Below are 22,934 nucleotides of genomic sequence, written 5' to 3'. Positions count from 1 at the left end.
AAGGTATTAGGGGTTAGACTTAGTTAGTTTAAGTTTAAATAGAGGGGGGGGGGGGGAGTTCCAATGGAACAGAAAAAAAGCTAGGGGGGTAAATGAATCGCAGAGGGGGATGAGCCTGGTTCCCAGTGGTAAAATTACTTTAGCAGGGAGAAGCCAAAGGAGAGGTGTTTCAGGAGATTATCCCATTAGTGCTGAGTTTGGGGGATTTCATTTTACTTTCACTAGGGATAAGCGAGAATGCCTCTGGCATTCGCCCCAAAATTTCCTCGAACTTCAGATGGTTTCACAAAATTTCGGCGAACCAATTTCATGAAACCATCAGAAGATCTAGGAAATTTTAACGGGAGGATTTGCAGGGAATCCTCCTGTTTGCTATCCCCGGGGCACTAGATTAACTAATTAAGATTAACTGATTAATTAACCTCTAGTGCCGAGGATCGCACACTCTTCTCAATGAATGTGGCCGCCTTGGCCGCATTTATTGATAAGATGTGTGATCCCCTGTACTGAAGTTATTTACCTTCTAGTGCCGGGGATATTCCCGATGAATGCGTCGCCGGCCCCATTCATTCAGAAGATGTGTGATCCCCAGCACTAGAGGTTAATTACCCTTTTAAATTTGACCTTGATCGGCGAAATTCAGTAAGTGAGAAAGGCCAAATTCGCCGCGAGATTGAGTTTTAAAAACTCGCTTATCCGTAGCTTTCATTTCAAAGAGGAGACCCACTCCTAGGTAGATATGCGTCTCTCACCATTTGTAAAGAATTTACCTGTTCAACCTGAGTGCCAAAAGGTCAGCAGTCAGTGTAGATTGTATGGATTACTTTTGGATGTGAGCTGCCATGACACTCTGCTACCCAAACCCTCTCTCCATATTTGTTGCGGTACAATAAACCCCTAATCTAAGATTCCACATAAGAAGAAGGAATTTGCCCCCCACCCACAGGAACCAGTGCTGCATAACCAAAAGCAAACAAATCATATTACGGGGCTATGTCTTGATCACCGCAGAGTTCCCTCATATACCTAATAAAATACCCACCAAAATGTATAATTTCCCGGTTAAAACTTTAATCCTGATTTTGATACTCATTTTACAAACTATTATTCTGTATTTTGTATTGTCACCCTTAAAACAGGCAATTCTACAAGAAGTGAAGTTTCTTGTTTCTGTTTATAAAGAGGTCCTGTAGGGAGGGGAAGAGAAACAGGAAGAAAAGAATGAACACCTAATTGTTTGGAATATTACACCAGCAGTAAATTTTGTCGCCCCTTCCCCCACTCGGAATATTGAATTTAGCTACTTATCCCAATCTCTATATCTTGACAGAACAATGCTTGCTGTGCTCCCAATGTAGCTGCACTCAGGGTGAACTTTGCTCCACACATCTGCTTATAGGAAAGCAGCTCCCATTCCCAAATCACAAACTCTAAGACAGCTTCCAATGCTTGTGTTGTAGCTGGGATGTTTGCAGAATGTGCTTCAAGGCTGCTGGCATAATAGATGAGACAGTTTCTATTAATATAGCTTGTTAAAGAGAATTTGACCATAAGCATTACATTTCCATTAAAGCAGACACCAAGGGATTCTTTTCCTCTCTTTAACTGAAGGGTGCAGCTTCATTAAATATTAAATAAAGGGAAAGAGAAAAGAGGAATCAAAGATTTTCTTTCAAAATGAAGATTTCCTTCATTTTCTCTACATTCTGTAGAGCAAGCTATGAAATGAGTATATTTTCTGCTGTGAATGATGTAAGTTACAAACGAGTAAAACAAACCTTTAATTTTCTAATGAGCATTGGAGATGCAATATTAGCCCCTCAGACTGACCCTCTGAAACTAATATGCAATCAATGACTTTCCCAAATTTGCATATCTATAGACATAATTGCTAAAGAGTTACTTAGTCCCCTGCCATGGGTATGGGGGCGCATACAGTAAAGGCCGCTATTGCAAAGTGGAGAAACCCTACAAAGGGCATTTGAGATGGTAAAAGCTATAAAGCTCAGAATAACATAAAAATCTACAAAAAGCTAGCACTGCCAATTCTCATGTTCAGAAACCTCCAGATGTGTTTTAATTGGCCAAATCCACCAGAAAACCATCTCCTAATTTTGGTTAAATGCTGGTAGGAAGATAGCTATATAATGCTCCCAAACTCCTGTAGTATAATCTTGGGTGCAGTGCGTCTTGTCAGCAATAAATAACTGCTGAATGTGGCTGGTCATGGCAATATTTGTACATTTTATGAAACCAACATTGCGATGAAAACAGGTCAGTTGAGAAGTATACTGATATTGATATTAATATTGATCCACAAATTAAGAAACAGGACTACAGAAACCTACCCCTCTCCTTGTCCAGGATATAGAGAGGGGCTAGATTTAAGTATTTATCACCAACAATGTAATCGATAAGAAATCAGCTGGACAGAAAGAACCTCCGTGGGTCTGTGTTGTAGATCTTTACTAGAAATGCGTGTCCCCCTCCTTAAAGGACAAATTTAAAAAAAATGATAAGGAAAGTATTGATCATATAAAAAAAAAAAATGTCTGGATGGAAAATAATGCTAAACTGAATGCATACTTTATAACAATGAAAGTAATACAACAACATTATAACAAAGAAAGTCTAATACTGGAATGTAAAGGGAAAACAATATTTGGAGAGCAAAGTGCCATGGGGGAACTAAAGGCAGTGCAATCTGACCCTCATCACACAAATGAATGGCATATAATCTGTGCTAATTGAATGCAGGTAAGTGGACTGAAATGCCACCTGTGAGAGCCATGTGTGTTTAGTTTTAGAAAATAATAGGGTGGCTAGCTTAATGTTTAGCCTTGCATCCATTTTTGCTAAATGTCATCACAGTTTGTGAGGTCTTAAAAGTCTCAAAAACGAAGTTTCCAAACAAATTGTACAATTATAAGGCAATGTGGCACCATAAAACTTTTACTCCACCTTAAACAAATAGAAAAAGTTGTCATCAGAATTTGATAAAACTGAACTTTTCTGTTCCATAGAGAATCGAGTGGGAGGACGGATTGGAGGCAGCATATTGTGTTCTCCTCCATAGGACTGAACTGTTCAGCTGTACTATGCCTGGCATTTAATGGAGGATACAAGACAGGGGTATGAACCGTTCCTTAAGCTTCCCCTTAATTTAAACGACTTTATGCCTCATGCCAAGGAAAGTACGCAGTCACACACCACTATGAATATCATATAATTAGCACATATAGTGACAGATCGGTCTTCTGTATGTCCTAATATATGTTTGATAATTCCTCAGCTGTTGATGGATTAGGCAACTAGTAAACCACAGATTTGTGGTTTGCTTGAGGCTCTGTTCTCTTGATTTGTCACCAGTTAGTACACCCTCCAAGTTTTGTCATTGAAAATTATAATGTGTAGGCAGCCTTCTTGCGTCTCCCAACAAAAGCCAGACAATATAAATCACTGGGCCTCGGCCAGGCGGATGGTAAAACCTCCCTTCTGTTCAAGACGATTTATACACAAACGAACATCTTAGAAGTAATTTATGAGCAGTGCTGCTGGCTTCTAAGCTGCAGAACAAAGTTTAAATGTAATATTGTATTGATTTAACCTCTGAGGTGGCAGAGCATTTGAGTTCACCGAAAATAAATATCATATCTCAATTACCTATAAACACAGTATTTTAGCAGATTTTTTAAATCTATATCCACAGATATTGTCTAGTCTAAAATTGCTACATTGAAAAAAAAATTATATATATATATATATATATCCTATTTACTGAGATTAGAACAACCCTCCCACTTGTGTCTGTGGACAACCCACAAACTTGCTTCATACTGTCTTCCCCATATACTGAGCTCATCTCCCGAACAGTTTTCATTAATTTTACGATCAGTTCTCCTCTGCCTCTGCTGACAGCATAATGAGTTAAAAAAAAATAAACCCAGCTCCTTTGCATGTCTGTGCTTGTAGGTATATTCTTAGTAGCCCGGTAATATCATGCCCCACTGAACTAATTTTTGACTCCACTGAGGGTACGTTTAGAAGAAACCTTTGTGAAATAAGCACCAGCAGAATTCAGCTCACAACACTGCCTCTCACACACTGTATCAGCACATAGGCATTGCTGGACAGACTGCACAGATGAGGAGGAGTGGTCTGATCAATCTTTTAAGTTGATTTGACATCAAGAATGCTTGTTTTGTGAAATTCACAATGTGCTGGGAAACTGGAATAAATCACTTTCAGCACAGAACAGGACTGTCTACACATGTGCAAAACAAAAGGTAAGGCTGGAGTTCAGCTTTAACTGTACATACCACCAGAAAAAAGAAAGGAGAGATGCCTTCAAATCTCCTGAACAACAAGAACAAGCATTCCTTCTCACTGCAATTCCAATTAGTGTTAAATTATCAATGTCACCCCTGTATAGAAAAGGAGACACATTAGCAATGTACCCATATGCTCCTACTGTTCCTGTGGGGTAAGGTTCATTTTTTTTTTTACTTACATTCAAAGGTCTAAATTGCAGGATCCCAGCCTGTCTAGCAAACAGGAGGAGTTTGTAGATTCAATTAGGAGAAGTTTGTACGACATTCACAATAAAAATGTAATCAGTGGGCAATAAAAGCCGCCAGCCTATACAAAAAATTAAATGTTTGGGTGGATTTTCTTAGGACACACTTAAAAAAAATGAAAATAAATACAATATATTATTTAGAATACAATATAGGTTACAATGTTAGGAAAACCATAAAACCATGCAATGACCAGAAAAGCAGAACTGACCACTTGAGTAAGAACAGTTTGTGTGCAATGCAAAAAGTGAAAAAAAAGTTTGGAAACAACTAGTGACAACTGTTGCAGCAACTTAGTTAAGTTTCATCAACAAATAGGAAGTGTAAAGAAACTCAAAGTACAGAGCTTCCCAAATTTAGCAGAATACATTATAAGATAAAGTAGAGCTATGGCCTCCCATTAATAAAAATCATTATTGTACCTGTATTTATATTATATTTTCTCTTAGTTCTGCTGCAAAGTTACACACATACTTATAAAGCCTGCAAGTCAGGTCCAGCTAACCTGTGATGGTGTAACAATGCTTAAATACTTCTAGAGGGCCCTTCCGGGCCGGGGGTGTACAACCACGTGGTTTGCTGCTCCCAACCACAACAAACTGCTGCTGTGTGATCAGTACAGGCAAACCACGCCATGGGAAACCACATTTGCAACGCCACAATGGCCATAGCTCAAACCCTAAACAGCAAATGTGTGCCCAAAAGCAACTTTTACAATTCAGTGAAGTTGCCTCTGCAATGTTGGCACGGCCCATTACCATAGGCATCCACATAAGGAAAATCCTTCTGGCTGCACTTGATCCAAAATATAAACAACTTTAGTTCATCTCAGAGATTCTCTAAAATCTGAATCTACATGAAAAAGGAGAAGTTGTCAGGAATAGTAACAGTCATACCAAAGGGAGCCTTTATAGTATGCAGAAAAAAAAAACACCTGTATAAAGGGGTCCAGGTTTTGCAGTATAAGGGAAACACTAAAAAAGAAGGGTTCCGGGTTTTTGTTGGCTGCCCAGTACATTAAAATGGTCACTACTGCTGCCATGCCACGGTGAGATGAGAATAGTGACTCACTGAAGAGAAATACACATTATTTTAGTATCACAATTTATTCTAAATGTCAGCAGCTGGAAAATACATACAAAGTTCTACCTATACATTTACTTTGCTTGTGATCAGCGTGGTATTTCAGTGACAGGATAGTTCCTGGTATATGGTTGAGCTTTACATTTTTTAGGGAGGAAATCGGAGACAGATTTATATGGATTCATACAGGGACAGTTTGGAAATACTACACCAACCCCCTCCCCCACAGATTCTTGCTTGCATATCATATGGTTGGACTGCTTCAATGTTAGTTTTTATTCTGCAATATTCTTTGATAAATGAAAGTTAAGATTTGAAGTGGTCCCACTTATGCACAAATAATAACAAACAATACCCAATAAAGGCTACATATCTCCCCTCCTATTGTCGAGTGTCAATGTCTGTATTCCTTTGTCATTTGCACTGTACAGCGCTGTGTAATATGTTGGCGCTATAAAAGTTCTGTTTATTAATAATAATAATAATAATAATAATAATCAAGGGTTTGATTTAAATGGTAAACATTTCTGCAAATTTTCTCCTTAATGGGGACATTATTAGAGGACATCCACACTCTCTGTATATAGACCCATTTAAGTCAATAAGGGGAATTTCTGCAGATACTGGAGTAGGAAACACATGTATTGGCGGTAAATATAGATTGCAATTCACCTATACCTTTAGATAGATGTCTGTTAGTGGGATCACCCATCAGCCTAATATATATGGAGGAGCGATTATAATGACTTCTGTAACAGATTTTCTGCCAGGTACAACCATTCGAAGCAAGATATCTCTGTTTATATTATTTTTACTTTTTCTACATTACGGGGAATGAAGCTGAACTATTGCTGCAAGAGGAGAAGAAAGACTGAACGTGGGGGTTCTTAGCCGTACAAACTCAAGTAAGTTGCTTTTTTTCTTACAAGCCTTCTGTAGAACACTGCATGTCTCAAGTACCAAATTGTGTGTTTTAAAGCAGGCATAATAGCTGTAGATGCACTGTATATTAGTACGTTCAGTAAGATAATGCTTGGTTTGATCCCATAAAAGCTAAATATACCAGCAATTGCTATCATTCAGATTTATATAGTGTTTTTCACTTTCTAATTTATTCTTTCCTGCTCTAACTTTTAAACTATATTACTAACATATCATGCATAATTATGTTATTATATATATAATCAAGCTTCTTATGTACCAGCACTGACCTGTTTGGTTACACTTAAAGTCAACACTTGCTTGGCCTCGCATTGCAATAACCTGCCTTTAAGGAATATCATTACTCTAATTATAAACATTTGTTCCTTTATTCGGTATTATATTTACATATTTTATATATTAGAATATGTTAACCTAAATATGTCAAACTGGTCAGATTACTGGATACACTTTAATTGTTTTGTTTGCCCTAATTTGAAAAAGAGGTTCCCTTACTTTTGAATGTCACATGCAATAATCCAAACATTTCTGCATGCAAGGTGGCAATAATGAAAAGTTCCAGTACTCATCAGCACACGGGAAGACACTTTGCTGAATGAGCTGTAGACATTTTTTTGGCTGTAGAGCAAGGAATAAATGCACCCATTACCAATGGGGGAGTATCATAATCCTGAAATTTAGAACCTCTTGGTCAGGGATGGGTACTAGATAAGCAGGAAACCCCTGGGAAAAAGGTGAACAGGTACCGTATTTTTCGGACCATAAGACGCACTTTTTTTCCTCCTAAAGTGGGGGGAAAATCAGGGTGCGTCTTATGGTCCGAATGCAGAGGTAATGTGAAAACATTAAGAACTATGCATGTAAACATATTCACATCTGTACTCTTACAAATAATGTAATGTGGAGCCTTCCTTCAAACAAATTGCTGTTACTGCTGGTTGAAAATGTTACATTGTCAGGTGAGTCCAGATTTCTGCTGCAGCACTCGGATAGTAGGATCAGAATTTCGCATCAACAACATAAAAGTATGGATCCATCCTGCCTTGTAACAACAATTCAGGTGGTGGTGGTAGTGTAATGGTGTTTTAATTTTTCTTGGCACACTATAACCCCCATGATAACAATTGAGTGTTGTTTAACCTACCTGGCAGTCTGAACAACAAGTATTTTTAAATGTCAAAATGGTACATTGAAAATACCTATTATTTTACATTTCCCGCCTCCCAGCCTCACGCTCATACTGCCCGGCCAGCATCTTCTTTCCCCGACCTCGCACCCCCCAATGTTCACACCCCAGAATGCAGATGTTGGGCATGGCTGGAGGAGGCCGCATGTACATGGGGACCAGTTAAGGCTTAAAACTCCCTGGCAATTCCACCCCGAGTGTGGCTCAGGATTACTGCTTTTGGTTTGATATTTCTCCCCGAGTAACACTGACCATGTCCATCCCTCCATGACCACAATGTACCCATCTTCTTTCAGGAGAATAAAGTGTCATGTCACAAGGCTTGAAAAAATTCAAACTGGTTCCTTGAACATGATAAGTTTACTGTACTCAAGTGACATCCACAGTCACCAGACCTCAATTAAAGAGCGATCCTTTTGAGATTTAGTAAAATGAGAGTGGAGCCAATAAATCTGGAGCACTGTATAATGCTATTGTCAGTATGGACCAAAAACCTGAATGTTTCCAGCGCCTTGTTGATTCAATGCCATGAAGAAACACAGAAAGTACTGAAGATAAAAGTGGGTCCAATCTGATCCTAGCAAGGTGTACCTAATAAAGTCATATATTATTATACATACATTGTCCTTAAGCTCTGGACGGCACATGAAGAATACCTCTGCTCCAGACAGCATTAAAGTGAAGTGAAATATGTCAGTTATTATTGTGCACTTAAGCACAGTTCATTGAAGAGCACAGGAGGTATCCTTAAGGGCAGTATGTAAAGTAAGAGATAAGAGACTTTATATGCACTCCCTCCCTATATTGTGAATGTGGGATATCTGAAATTGGAATTAGACCTCAACAAGCTACGAGGACAGAATAGCTCTGATCCAAGTTGGATTCAGTTCAGATTGAAACTATCTGGGCGCCACTAGTGGAGAAAATATATTCCAGCCAGTGATCTGCCAAACATCTCGTTATTGGTGTGATCCTGGTCAAATTTCTAAAAAGGCAAACTGACTTGCTGCCACTAAATAATTAGGGTATTTTACACCCTCAAACCATCCTTCTAAGGGCTTTTAGCAATCTCACTTTGATAAATGATCATAAACAGGGCTCATTTTAAATGGGGGAAAAATAAAACCATCGAACCAAAACTTTTGTATCTGACTACTTCTTGTATCAGTGGGTTAAATATGCCATTCCTTGTAATGTAACTGAAAACTAGCTCTATCCTATATCATGCAGGCCTTTCTTTTCTAAATGAATGTTTCTATTGACTAAAATTACATAATAGCAAATATATACCAATTTTTTATTAATATACTAAACCAATCTTTCAGAATTTTTCATATTGAGTTGCTTGTTGCTCAGTAATTATCCACTCAAAGGGTGGTAAACAGATGCTGTACGAAAATGAAAAATGTATAACTTTCTTTTTGCAATTCAAAGCTACAGAATTATAATTCATAATAAAGAATATACCAGAGAAATGTTGAGCAAGAAAGAAGTTTTTAAATATATATATATATATATATACATACACACACAATTTAAAAGCCATTGTTAGAGACACCGAAGGGTTTTTTATTTTATATATAATTAAATTGCATAGCTTGTGGGCTATAATAAAGATCCTTAAACTCTCATAATACAAGTATGTATAATATTTTTAACTAACCGCAGCACATTCATCTGTTCATTTTTTAAGTATGCCCGTCTGGAATCTCATCCAAATCCCTGGGGATATAACTAGAACTGGTGACCCCCTGGTGTTAAATATTCAGCTGTTGATTGTTCATGCAAACTGTATAATGAGAATAACAGGCCCAAGGAAAGAACCAGATTGAGGGAAACTCTAAAAAGTAAAATGAATGCAGCAGTACATAAAGTAAATAGGGGGAGTTAGGATTTTTGCAGAGCTTGCACAAATTTTCTTTTTTATGGAATTCATCCGATAATATTATGGGAATGCTAAGAAGATGGAAACCATTCCTTAGAACTGCCTATCTTGCAGCAGGTTGTATAGTAGTTATTGTCTACATACAGTAGTATGTAAAATTCATCTTTCAGACACTATTATAGGCAAGTCAAAATATTCCAAATAAAATAGGTGATTTACAAAACAACGGTGTTGTTTGGTGTACATTTGACCATACCATTATATAGTAGATTTTAGCTAATGGCAAGACCCTGTATACACATGGGCTTTTGAAAATGCAATGATCTTATATGGGCCACCTGGTGTCCAATTGAGAGCTGTTGTTCCTTGAATCATAAAGCGGCCGATGAATGTAGATAGCCATATTGCTGATATCCTGAGATAGGCATTTAGATCCTGGCATTTTGCATAGTACATACTTGGAATACAGAATTAATATATCCAATACTGGGTTAACTTTTTTTTGGACACCCTATTTTATGATCTCCTAACTGGAGTTTGGTGCAGGGCTTACTTCCTCAATTCACTGTTATTTGACTGGAGGTGGGCTTTAGAGAACAGATTTTTTGATTTGCTTTGATTGTAGGAGTACTGGGCTAACTTCCAGTCCAGGGACTTTGTTGCTGCCTGGTTTCTTACGCACCTCTCCATTTCTCAGATCCTCTGAGTTGGTAATGATGACTAAATCCACTGTCCAGTTCTACTGTTTCATAGCTTATACACACTGGGCAATAACAGAAAAAAAATTGTACAAAAAGCTTAAGTGTGGTGTATCAGTCAGGTTACCTCAGCTTCTAAGTCACAATATGGTACAGCTTTCTCCTCAAAGAAAATTCTACGTGGTTGGATTACATACAAGCAAAAAGTAGAGAGCATGTAAATGTCCATGCTGATTGACTCAGACCATGGGCACAAGTTCCAAGATGCTCGAAGATCTCACTGCAGTTAGTCAATTGACTGTGTTCCGCAGCATTTGGTTATGTGTACTTAGGCGTGGTTCATATTTTAAGTTAGGGTGCTCCCTCCCCTACCCTATACTCCTGCATCCCTCTGCCAGTAGTTGCCGGCTTCAAATAAAAACACCATACCTAAATTTATTGTCAGGTGGTCTTCTGTCTTCTTTTTGTCCAGAGGTGGGGTCATTTAAATGTTCAAATCACCAACTGTGTGATGTGGAAATTTCTTTTAACTGTCCATCGTTGGAGTCTTCACAAGATCCAAATAGGAGTCTGCAGACTATGCTGGATTACTGGTCCCTATACCTGGAACTGGCAGGACAGACAATGGATTTAGATGTGTATGAATTGCTTCAGGCGGTATTAAACAAATTCCAGGTCAAAATGGAAAGCAGATGGATCCATAATTAAATACTGTGTAACTGACCATGTGTACATCTCTAAAGGAGGTCTAAATAGTATCCTTACCTGGAGCCACTATCACAACATATTAAGCCACAGAAATGGCAAAATTACAGCTCATTTTGAAACACAAAAATATGTTACACATGAAGCCAAGAAGTCAGGGCTCCTCTGCTGGCACACACTACCCTTGCAGATTAAGTGTCAGATTCTACCGCCTAAACTGTTCAACTTGTTTAAATGTCCCAAAAATATCTCACTTCCCAGTGGTATAAATTTATAAACAAGAGGTGCCAATTTTTTTTTTTTTTTACGGGTGATGTCGCTTCTACAATTGTGTCTTGCCTATCTGATTGCCATTAAAGCTGAGCATGTGCATCTTCCCTTTGCGTGTGCTGATTTGACTGAACTTCCGCCTGCCTGCATGGGAGTTACATCACTCTGGCAATGCCACTCAAAATGGCCAAAGATAATCTGTAGTAGGAGATGATAAGGAAGATGGAAGCACCCTATTTATTTTGCGTCCTACATATTTATTTCTGCTTTAATGGAAACATTTAGGTTATACATTGCTCCTCATTTGTATGACAGGTATTGCTGCGTTTCACCATGTGCTTTTAAGGAGAACTTATGATAAGCACAATATGCATTTTTAATGCATAGTCCTACACAGGAGTAATGAATAATTAAATAAGGTGTTCTTGGTGTTTGCAATGTATGTACCTATAAGTCTTTATTTTCTTCTGGCTGGTATCTATAAAAAAAATTCAAGATTGGTAATGTGGTACTTCCATTCCACTGGGTTCAATATTCCTTATTATTTATTGCACCCCAACAATTGTAATTTGATTTCCATGATTCACTGCACTCTAAACAAATAACTAAGATTTGCCAACGTGGAAGGAAGTTTCTATTCAACTCATTTTGACTTGCTTTAGATGGATAATCAACCGAAGACTTTTTTTTGATAAATTTTTTTAAGATTCCGTGACCTTCCTTGGTATGTCATGAAATATGTGCTTGTGTATGACCAGCTAAGATGAGTCTATGTTTATTTTTAATGGTTTAGTGTCATTGTTTGGGTTCTAGTTACTGCTAATCCATGCCCTGAGCATGCACTGCAGCATTCCTGTGTCTTATGTGATTTTAGAAGCAATGTTCGAGGCGTATATGAACTTGGTATGGAGTATATGGGCCATTTTTGGCACATAGCGTGGTTTTACAATCCCACTAAAATGTGTTACAGGGTGCCCAAGCACGTTCCCTGTGGAGTTGAATTTCCTGCCAGATATTTTTAGGGTGATCACAGTAGACTAGGTTACTCTTTCTAATAATATGCACGTTTTCTTGGAAACCTCTTACAGCTCTCTGCAACTGCTTAACACCTTCATAGCCAAAGGAATTGTCAACATATCAACTTGTAAAGAGGGCCAAGTCCCTGGATATAGTTACACATTGCCTAACATAGTAACCACATGCAAGCATGCAAGAAGAATGAAGTTATGCTTATTGATGAACTGGCCAAGTGATAATTCAGTGCGGTCACTGTGTTAAATGTTAGTAGCTGGCTTGTGGGAGAGGTGTTGAACAGTGCCAATTATTGAGGTATCTACTCCAGCCATTCCTCAGTTACACTGCAGCCTTCTAATGCAACAGGATACTAACCTAATACTTCACTTACCTTCATTCACAGGTTAGCAGACACTCTCCTTTGAGCTGCAGCTGACACTTAAAGTAACCTTGTGAGGACATAAATATAGAATCGGCTACTTGGGACTTTTTTAAGAGATACAAAAATTAGAACTAACTAAATAAAGAAATTAAATGAAAAACAAAAAAACTGATTATTTTAACCCATGTAACTTCTAATAACCCCCGACGATGCCTTTGCGTGAAAAGCGTTGGGCAGATATACAGATTGACTTCACACATTGATTCACACAGAATACAGACCACATAAATGGTCTACACCAAATATTTCTTTCTTTTTCAATTAAATTATAAATCTAGATATATACGAATATATTCAGGATTCACATTGTGTTAAATGAATCCAAGGACTTCTTCTCCAAGTCATACACCCCCTAGATCCTTTGAAGTACAATGGCCCTAATTTCTGTGATTTTGTAATAATCAACAAGTTCCTTCAAAAATAATTCATGGTCCAGAATAATTCCCTGCCGGTATTGATTCCTGACATTTGCCGATATATTTGGGATGCTCTAGTCCCTGCCCCCACAGTGTATTTGGATAGACACATTTGCATGGTTGCTCCTGTTCGCCTTTCCAAGTTCTGCTGTACAGAAGATTTCAACTGGCTAAGACCAAGTCAAGTTCAGGTACTTACAGTATTTGTTAGTAATTCAATGATTTTTAACAAACACAGTACATGATTGTTATAACCTGCTCGGAGTTCAGCCGAAGGAATGCGAAGTTTACATAGCCATGTGCCATCATGAAAATCCATATTGACATTGATTTTCTTAGTACAGTCAGAAAATATTTCTAGAACATATTCTATACATGTACAGTATCATGAGACACCCTAACAATTTAAAATTAAGCTGTGAAGGTAATGCAAGCAGCATGAAACATATTGCACTGTCCCCTTTCTCTCCTTTAATACTTTACATCAGAAACTTCAACAGGCCACAGAGGGATTGTGTTTCTGGGTTTTTTGGCTACCATCCATCTGCTGCACATCTCATCAGCCCTGGGGATATAATTTGTATTTTAAAACCATGAATACTGAATTCTGGTTCCATTAAGGAGGGTATTGTTCCCCCTTTCCAGTCCTTCTCTCTGGTTCTAACCTCACAGAGAACTTTGCACATTATAACTCAATGAAGTAATTCAGCATGAATAAAATATTTTATAAACAGCCACTATATTTGGCTGATGTATGTAATGGTAATGGAGTAGAAAAAAGAAAAATCATGTGATATGTTTAGGTCATTGGAAAAGGACAAATTATATTTTCTGGCATTACTATACATTGTATGGGTAAGAGATTTTTAGTAATGGGTAAATATAACAGTAGTTATAGAATACTTATTAATGGGGAATACCATGAAAAAGAATAGTCTTTATTATTTCTTAGCTCTTTAGAATCAGGGTTCAGAAGTAGGGTTATGTGCACAAGTCAGATGATTATCAATTGCTTGTCCCATGTACACTAGTTGGCCGATTTCGTTAATGGATCCATCAGGGTGAAGCCAAGAACGACCGCTATACAAATCAAGGGCGGAGATGACAGCGGGATCCGGCTAACTCATCCCCTCCCCATAGAACAGAATGGGCACGGTGTTTACACGACCATGAAAGATTGTTTCCAGGGAGGAAAATTGTATGTGTGGCTTCCATATTTGTTATCTATTATCAATATGTTTTCTCCATCCTGGAGGTCTCCCAGGCAGAATTCCTAGCCTCTCTCCCACCCCATTATCCCTACCTATACATCTTCCTGCATTCCTGGTAATAAATAAAAAAATATATAATAGGGTAAGTCAGACAGGTATTGCCCTAACATCTGGCTGACCTAAAATAATTGGGAAGATTTACTAAACCAAATGAACAACAATCAGGATCAAATGGACCCAAAAGTTCTGCAACAAAGCTTATTGGCAACTTTACCATTGTGTACCAACTTTACCAAATTGTGTTGGCATAATGAACACCATGTGCCATGTTTAACCTTAAGAAATAACTTTTATGATTGGATTTCAATTCTACCATCACTAGCAAATTTAAATATATTAAACATAAGGTTTTATACCTTAACACTCTTCCTTGTATCAAAGATTTTTTTCTTCAACACATTCAAATGGTTTATTGTGTTACAGGCAGCCCAAACATGTCCAGCCAGGCAATGTGTCAGACAAAGATTTTCTTAGAATATCTCAATCAGCCCATTCTAGAATGCATTGTACAATTAAGCAACCATTTTTCTGGGAAAGTAAATACAGTGCTTGTTGTAGCCCTGAGCAGTAAGTACAGGACAAAAAGACCCAGATACTGAACCATGGGAGACATTTTTGTAAGAGGTCAGGAGTTCCTGTAAAGAATGATTTAAAATGTCATTAATTCACACAAATAAAACTGACTTTATCAGAATTTATTACAGAGGACAAACAAAATTCTGCATAAGCCTTTTTTATGTTTAGGCCTTACAATAATGTGACGGAGATACAACGTACGTGTCCTTCCTAGCCCAGGAAATGTTGGCTGTATTTTTCTGAAGATGTATTTCAAGCTTGTTTGGGTCTTTATAGCACAGACTACTAGTGGTTAGTAGTATTACTATGTTTATAGCAAGATCCATGTAGATGGGTATGTTGTTTGTATGATAAAATGTGAATAGTGCACATGTTCCAATAGACTTTCAAACCAAAATGCTTCACCCCGTTACATTTTAAGGGTCTCCAGATTATAAAGGATGGCCTTCATTCTTTAGTTAACAATATCAAGTAAATTTTCACATGCAACCCATTTTTAGTAAATGTTCCAGTGACGTCCAAATGTCCTTATTTTATAAAGTAACATCTTTTAAACACCGTGTCTGATTAGTAAAGTAGATTAGATTCACAGTAGTTACACTGTTTTGTTGACAGACTCATTCTTTAGAAAAGCAATGAAATTATCTTCACATGATCCTCTAACTCAGTGCTCAGACACAAGCATTGGAGATAGCAAACTGTTTAAAGCAGACCTTCCACTGAAAGATCATGTAAAGTGCCATTGCTGATTATATTCTAAAGAATACCAATTGCATGGATATAAAGATGATCTTTTGATTCAGTAGTCACACCTGAAACAAACATGCAGATAACTGTGGTGAAAGTACTGTCAGGGTCGAAAATATTGGCACCCTTGCATTTATGTCAGATAATGCACCACTTCTCTCAGAAAATTGTTAAAATTACAAATGCTTTGACGGTGCCATGTTTCTTTCTTTTGTTGGCACTGGAAGAACACAAAAAAATCTGAGACATTCCACACAAAACGTCATAAATAGCCTAGACAAAATTATTTGAACCCTGCACCTAATACTTGGTAGCACACCTTTTGGAAGAAATAACTGATATAATTCACTTTCTGTAACAATCAGTGAGTCTATTACATCCCTCTACTGGAATTTTGGATCTTCCTTTGCCAGCTGCAACAGGTCTCTCGGATTTGAAGGGTTCCTTCTACCAATTGCCGTTTTTAGTTCTCTCCACGGATGCTCTATGGGATTTAGGTCTGGACTCATTGCTGGCCACTTCAGAACCCTCCGGCGCGTTGTCTTAATATATTTTGGGTGCATTTTGAAGTATGCTTTGGGTCATTGTCCTGCTGTAGGCAATGACTTTCGACTGAGACGCAGCTTTTTGACATTGGGCCCTACATTGCTCCCCAGAATTCTTTGATAGTTTTCAGATTTTTTAATATCATGCAAAAAGACTACCAGTGTCCGAAGCAGCAAAGCAACCCCAAAATATCAGTAAATCTCCTCCATGTTTGACTGTAGGGACTGTGTTCTTTGGAGGCTTTTTTTGTTTTCTGTAAATAGTTGAAGGATGTGCATTACCGAAAAGCTGTATTTTTGTCTCATCTGTTCAGAGGACTTTCCCCCAGAAGGATTGTGGCTTTCACAGGTGAGTTTGGGCAAACTCCAATCTGGCTTGTTTATGTTTTTGTCAGCAGTGGGGTCCTCCTGGCTCTCCTGCCATAGCGTTCCTTTCCATTCAGATAGCACCGGATAGTAAAAGCTGACACTGCAGGTCAGCTTGAATTTGTTTTGAAGTTGATCGACTTTCTTAAATCCACCATTCCAAAATTCTTTGTTGTAACATATCATCAGTATTTCTCCTTTGTCCATGTCCAGAGAGATTAGCTACAGTGCCATGGGCTGTAAATTTCTTTACAATGTTGTACAGAGAGGACGCAGGAACATTAAGATTACTTGAGATGTACTTGTAGCTTTGGGATTATCCATGCTTTTGGTTCTCAATTCTTCAGACAATTCTTTGATTTTCCTTCTTTTCTCCATGCTTAGTGTGTTACACACAGACCTTCAAATCTAAGAGACCTGGAGCAGCTGGCAAAGGAAGAGTGGTCGAAAATTCCACTAGAGAGATGTAAAAGACTCACTGATTGTTACAGAAAGTGATTAATATCAGTTATTTCTTCCAAAGCGTGTGCTACCAAGTATTAAGTTAAGGATGCAAATAACTTTGTCAAGGCCACTTTTGACGTTTTGTTTGGAATGTCTCAGATTTTTTTTTCTCTGCTTTTTTGTGTTCTTCCAGTACCAACAAAAGAAATAAACATGACAATACCAAAGCATTGTTAATTGCAACTATTTTTTGATAGAAGTTGCCAGAATTTTCTGTACCCTTCTATGTATATTGTTAAAAGGATGAGCCAAAGGGACTCTTCCTGGTCAAAGGCTTTTTTTATATGCAAACTGCACATCTAACCAACTTTTTACACTATATATTTACAGCTGAAGCCTGACCCGAAAGAGACAAATTAACACATTTACATGAAAATTTGCCTAGCTTTGACATGGTATCAACTCCTATAATCTCACAGTAGAACACAAACTAGGAGAGGTAGGAGAAGGACTGGGAAGCATTGTGCACTCAGATCTGACAGTGAATAGTCAGTTCTTGGGTGACATGTTGGAACTACTATTACCGGTAGGGATTGATGACTGCTTATATACTTAGCACAAGTTAAAAAAAAATATATAATATTTAAATATTTCCATTTTAGGGTTTTGTGCAAAGGGTTTACCTTTGTTGTCATTGGGTTTTCTGTATATGCATATACATGGATACGGTTCGTTCAGACGACGTACAACGCGCGCTGTACACACTTCAGATTCGGGCGAGTACCATTGGAAGTGTGTACGTAGCTTTTTGTGTGAACCTTCAACATCAATGAGCCATGGTTGCATAATCCAACAGAAAAACATATGTTTTCCAGACACAGGAGTCCTATCCAACAGGCTTACATATGCGTTTAGCACAAACCTTCAGCAACAGTGTTTTCAAGGGCTACTAAGAGATATTTGTAGGATATCAGCCAGCCACAAAAACTTGCTGCTCTTTGGTGGGTAACAATCTTGATGCCCATGGACGCCAGACAGCGAAGCCTGCCAAATTTTAGAGGACTGGCCATACCAGGACATCACAGGACCCTTTTAGGATTTAAAACTAGATCGAGACTTTTACCCTCTCTAACTTTCATGATCCTTTCCAACCACAAAGATTGGACGATGCATGAACGAGTGCTGTACGTACAGCACCATTCTGCTCTATGGAGTGGGGAGAATGATGGAGCGGCACCCCCCTGCACTCCCTCTTAATCACATGATCATTCGAGGTCCATCGTCTGTGGATCCACCAGCACTGTTGTTCGGACGATGTACGATGAGCACTGTACATGGGCAAGAATCTCGTCCTATGTCAGCCCTGAGCCGATTATCAGACGAGAACCATTGCACATGTGTACCTAGCCTTAGGTTGCAAGCTTATTTGGACAGGGTCCTCCTAACTTTCTGTGTCATTGTTTGTATCTGTCTGTCATTTGCAACCCCTATTTATTGTACAGCGCTGTGTAATATGTTGGGGCTATATAAATACAGTTTATAAATAATATTTTTTGGCAGCATTAATTTTTTACAGTAATAAAATTATTTTTTTGCAGAATAACACATTTTTTGGCCCCATTGGAATTTGGTAAACAAAACTGTTGAAAAATAAACTAACTAATGGTGAATGCCAAAAATATCATGATTTAATAAAAATAACTACATTTTAGCCATCTGTTTTTGTTGTTTTAGGACGTGGATTTCATGTTCCATTCTTAATAATTTTTTGTAAACACCATGCATGGACCTAATTAAAGCTAATGAATAACTGGACATCCCAGGATTTTGGAAAATCTACAGGTTTCTGGCTACGATACATTTCATGTTCCATTATGGTTCATTACCCCTTATATACAATGACGTGTTGTGTTTACAGATGTGCAAGTCATTGTGTATTCCATTACATAGTATGTGTACAGTTACCATATGGCAGGAACATATTTGATGTTTAAAGGACTGCCACATTGGGTTTATTTTTTGTACTACTTAGGGGTGTTTAGAATTTCACTTTAACATTTGGATGGCAGGTACACGGCTTTGTTTAAAATCTTTTTAGCATTAAAGAAAACATCAAACTGTATTTAACGAGAAGAAAGGCCTAGCCAGAATACATAGCATAAGAATTTGTTCCGTGTCCCCTCTTCCTGCCAAGATAAGCTGTTTTGTACTTCACCGTTGAGTAGTTAGTCTTAAGCTACGTACACACGTCAGATTTTTATCGCCCCATAATCGGCATCGGCCAATTATCGGGTGAAAATCTCCCGTGTGTACAGTCGGTGTCGTCCATCGTCCGGACGATCGACCTGCCGGATCCACGGACGATGGACGACAGCCGATCCTAATGAAAGGGAAGAGGAGAGCGCGCAGCAGGGTGCCGCTCCGTCGCTCCCCCCCTCCCCTCTCCATAGAGCATGAACGGTGCTGTATGTACAGCATCGTTCATGCATCGTGCACACCCTTGTCGTTGGAAAGGATCGTGAAAGATCCTTTCCAACGACAAAAATTGGAACTGTGTACGCAGCTTTAGTGTGACAAGACCAGAAGTCATAGACCCACAGGTATTGTGCCCTGCTGTGCCCTTTCTTAATGTGGCATCAGTGAAGAATCCATTAGGATGAACAAGTGTTACCATCAAACACTTAGATTAGTCTATATCTTGACCATTCTTGGGCGTACTTTTAAAATATTTTTGGACGCAAAGACATTTTAGACATGACGTTTAGCAGGGAGATATTCTTTTAGAGGGCAACAGCCTTAAAGCTGTAGATGACATAGTTTTGTTTATTTATTGAGAGAGCGAGAGAGAGAAAGAGCAAGTGAGAGAGAGAAAGAAAGAGCAAGCGAAAGAAAGCGAGCGAGCGACAGACACAGAGACAGAGACAAAAAAGCCTTTTCTTGCAGTGCTTACATTTGCACTTTTGTTACTTATATTCTATGCCAGTATTACTCAGACACGTACTCCAAACAACAATACATGTTTTGTGTAGATACACAGGTAGCTACATTACTCTGCTGAAACACCAATTATTCTGTGCTTAAATTTTGTTTGTGCTTAAGTTAGGATACTGCTAAACATGATGCTTGCGACACGCTGCATAAAAATGTAAAGTTAAGTTTTGGATAGGGAGAGAAAGGGTTTCTTGGAACAATAGGGTTCCCCAGAGGTTGTCAGGGGTTTCTTAAACCTGGAGAAATCTTTGTCTCTCCAAAAGTTATTTCAGAGGGTTTCCCTATGTAAAAAAAGATGGGTTAGAACTTTTTAATGCATGTGTTTGCCCTTCCTTCCTTTATGGTCACCGGAAAAGGAAATAATTGTTCCCTCACATTTTCTCCTTACACAACAGAAAAAGGGAGGAACTCTTCAAAAGAAACCAAGACAGAAAAGAAATGATTTAATTTGTAGTGTATGGGATTAAGAGGGAATGTCTGGAGCCCTGGATAGCAGAGATAGAAATCTAATCTTTTACAATCAAGAAAAAAACATGGCTTGATGTATCTGTCTAGATTCTAGATTTTAGCTGGGTACACTTTTAATGACTTATGCACCTTCTAGGGAACTTCACAAAGCTTCAAACAAAAGCATACAAATGAAAAAAATTCTTTCAACACACAGCACACAACTGTACAGCCAAACATACTAATAACAAAAAAATTATACAACAGGAGTGAATACCCTTCCAATCAGGAACAATGGTAGAGAGTAAGACAAATAAACAGCAGTCTAATGTAAAGTAATATATATTAAAGCATTACATTTAAATAAAAAAAAATTGATTTTGTGTTACTTTAAGTTTTTTTACACAAGTATGTTTGCAGTGCTTTAAATGTACATCAGATCTCTCTAAACCTTAGAAAAAGTTAAAGAAAGTTTAAACTTGCATAATTGCAGCACTCTACAATTGTGCTGAACTATCCTTCGATGCCAAACACAGCAGAGATATTTGAGTAGCAGAAAACATTGGAGACTAATCGTGACAACAATAACATACAGAGTTTTTTCCTGCCCTTCTCTAATTTCAGACTGTTTGGAACCCTCACTGAAAGAGGGCACTTAATGAGATGAAAGTCAAGGACCAAGTCATTTTGGGGAGTTGATCTTCATGGGTTTCTGAATATTCTAAACAAACTCATAACAGACGAAAGAGAAAAAAATCTTTACAAATATTATGGATACTGAAATTAAAGTCTTCAGTTGGAGAAATCCAATATTTATGCTTGCTTTGATCACTGCACCAATTTCATTGTATATATATATATATACCCAAATGACTCCTGTTGTAGAAGGAGCACATAATGAAAGAGAAGACTCCTAAATATAAAACCAGATGTAAGAACCACCAATACTCCAATATTTTATTGAATGGGGTCAATCTGGAACAGGTTTAAATAATATCGCCTATCAATGAAGACAAGAGAATAAAAAAGCCAACAAAAGGGAAATTTTTGAATCCATAAATTACACACACCATTTTTTATAATCCGTGGACCAGTCTGTGTTCATGCATCTAAACATGGTCCTAAGAGTGTCCGGATAAGTATTTGGGCTGATAAGGAGCAGATCTCCCCCAAATAAGGGAACATGTAAAGCACCCTTATTTAGGAGTGTGCTCCTCTTCATCAGTCTGGGCAGCTATCAGCCAGACGTCCTGCCTCCAATGTGCTTATGATAAGTTATCCCATTTCCCTAATGGAATATTGAGAATAACTGTGCAGCAATAACAAAACAGGTAAAGCTTTGCAATATATAAGATCCTAATTCCACGTATGGTAGACTTTCTTTAAAATACAGTAATGTTTGGGATGGCTCGCTTCTTACTGCAGCCACTGCCACAACTGCACATGTGTGGCAAATGTGCAAGTATGAGATGGGAGTGAGCTCACACATGGCGCCTACATATTTATAAACAGTCTTACACAAAACAGATCTACTCAGAGATCAAAGTATTGGAGGAAAAATCCAAAATGTTTAGCAATCATGAACATTTCACACATATTGGTGACGGGTATTATTTAGCATAGTTTCTTGTATTTCAAGCTTGCTGACCCTCTGGAGCTAAATTGTTTACTTGCTTATAAAATCTATAATCCACAACAGGGACATTTGTTCTGTACTGGGACATTACAAAACAGCTAAGGAGAGATTGCATACAAAAGACTGGCATTTAAACACAGCAGCTTAAAACACAGGTTTTCACTGCTGGAGATGAATGTTTGTGACCGGGTGAAAATCTAGAATCAGTACAGCTGTACTCAAACAAAGTATAGTGATCCACAGTGCCGGATCACTAAATGACCAACTGCTGTTGTTTTCAAATAGGAAGATAGGAAAGTTGCAGTTCAGAGCCTTCCGCTCATCCTTTCCCCTTCCCATAGAACAGAACTGTGCTGTCTACTTTCACTCGAAAATTTGTATTTTTTGTAAATATAAAATTCTACTTCCACCCTGTTATGCATTTCAGTGTTTGATCTCCTCCAGGTTCCTTTAGTCATTTCTTATCTGCATACATTCACCCAGAATCAGCTGCAGATCTTTATTCTATAAAATCTGAGAATATGAAATTGGATTTAGATCTACTTTAGGGAAACATTCATAGTATAATATAAAAAAAAGTGTTATGATGCGCAGTGTAGTTTCATAAAGTAACTCAGATTTCATATACGTTACACAAAGATACAAAAATCAGATTGGCAGCCAGGGATTAGTCTACTTTTCACAAGTCAATGT

General features: G+C 38.0%; 1 long non-coding RNA gene across 1 annotated transcript in view; it reads right to left on the bottom strand.

The window, feature by feature from the left end:
• Positions 1 to 22,934, bottom strand: part of LOC140338943 (uncharacterized) — a 69,779-nt gene that overhangs the window by 45,333 nt on the left and 1,512 nt on the right. The window lies entirely within an intron of this gene.

Source organism: Pyxicephalus adspersus, chromosome 10 (assembly GCF_032062135.1).
Source record: "Pyxicephalus adspersus chromosome 10, UCB_Pads_2.0, whole genome shotgun sequence".
Lineage (NCBI taxonomy): Eukaryota > Metazoa > Chordata > Amphibia > Anura > Pyxicephalidae > Pyxicephalus > Pyxicephalus adspersus.
The sequence above is the reverse complement of the archived record's forward strand: the minus strand, read 5'-3'. Positions and strand labels throughout refer to the sequence as shown.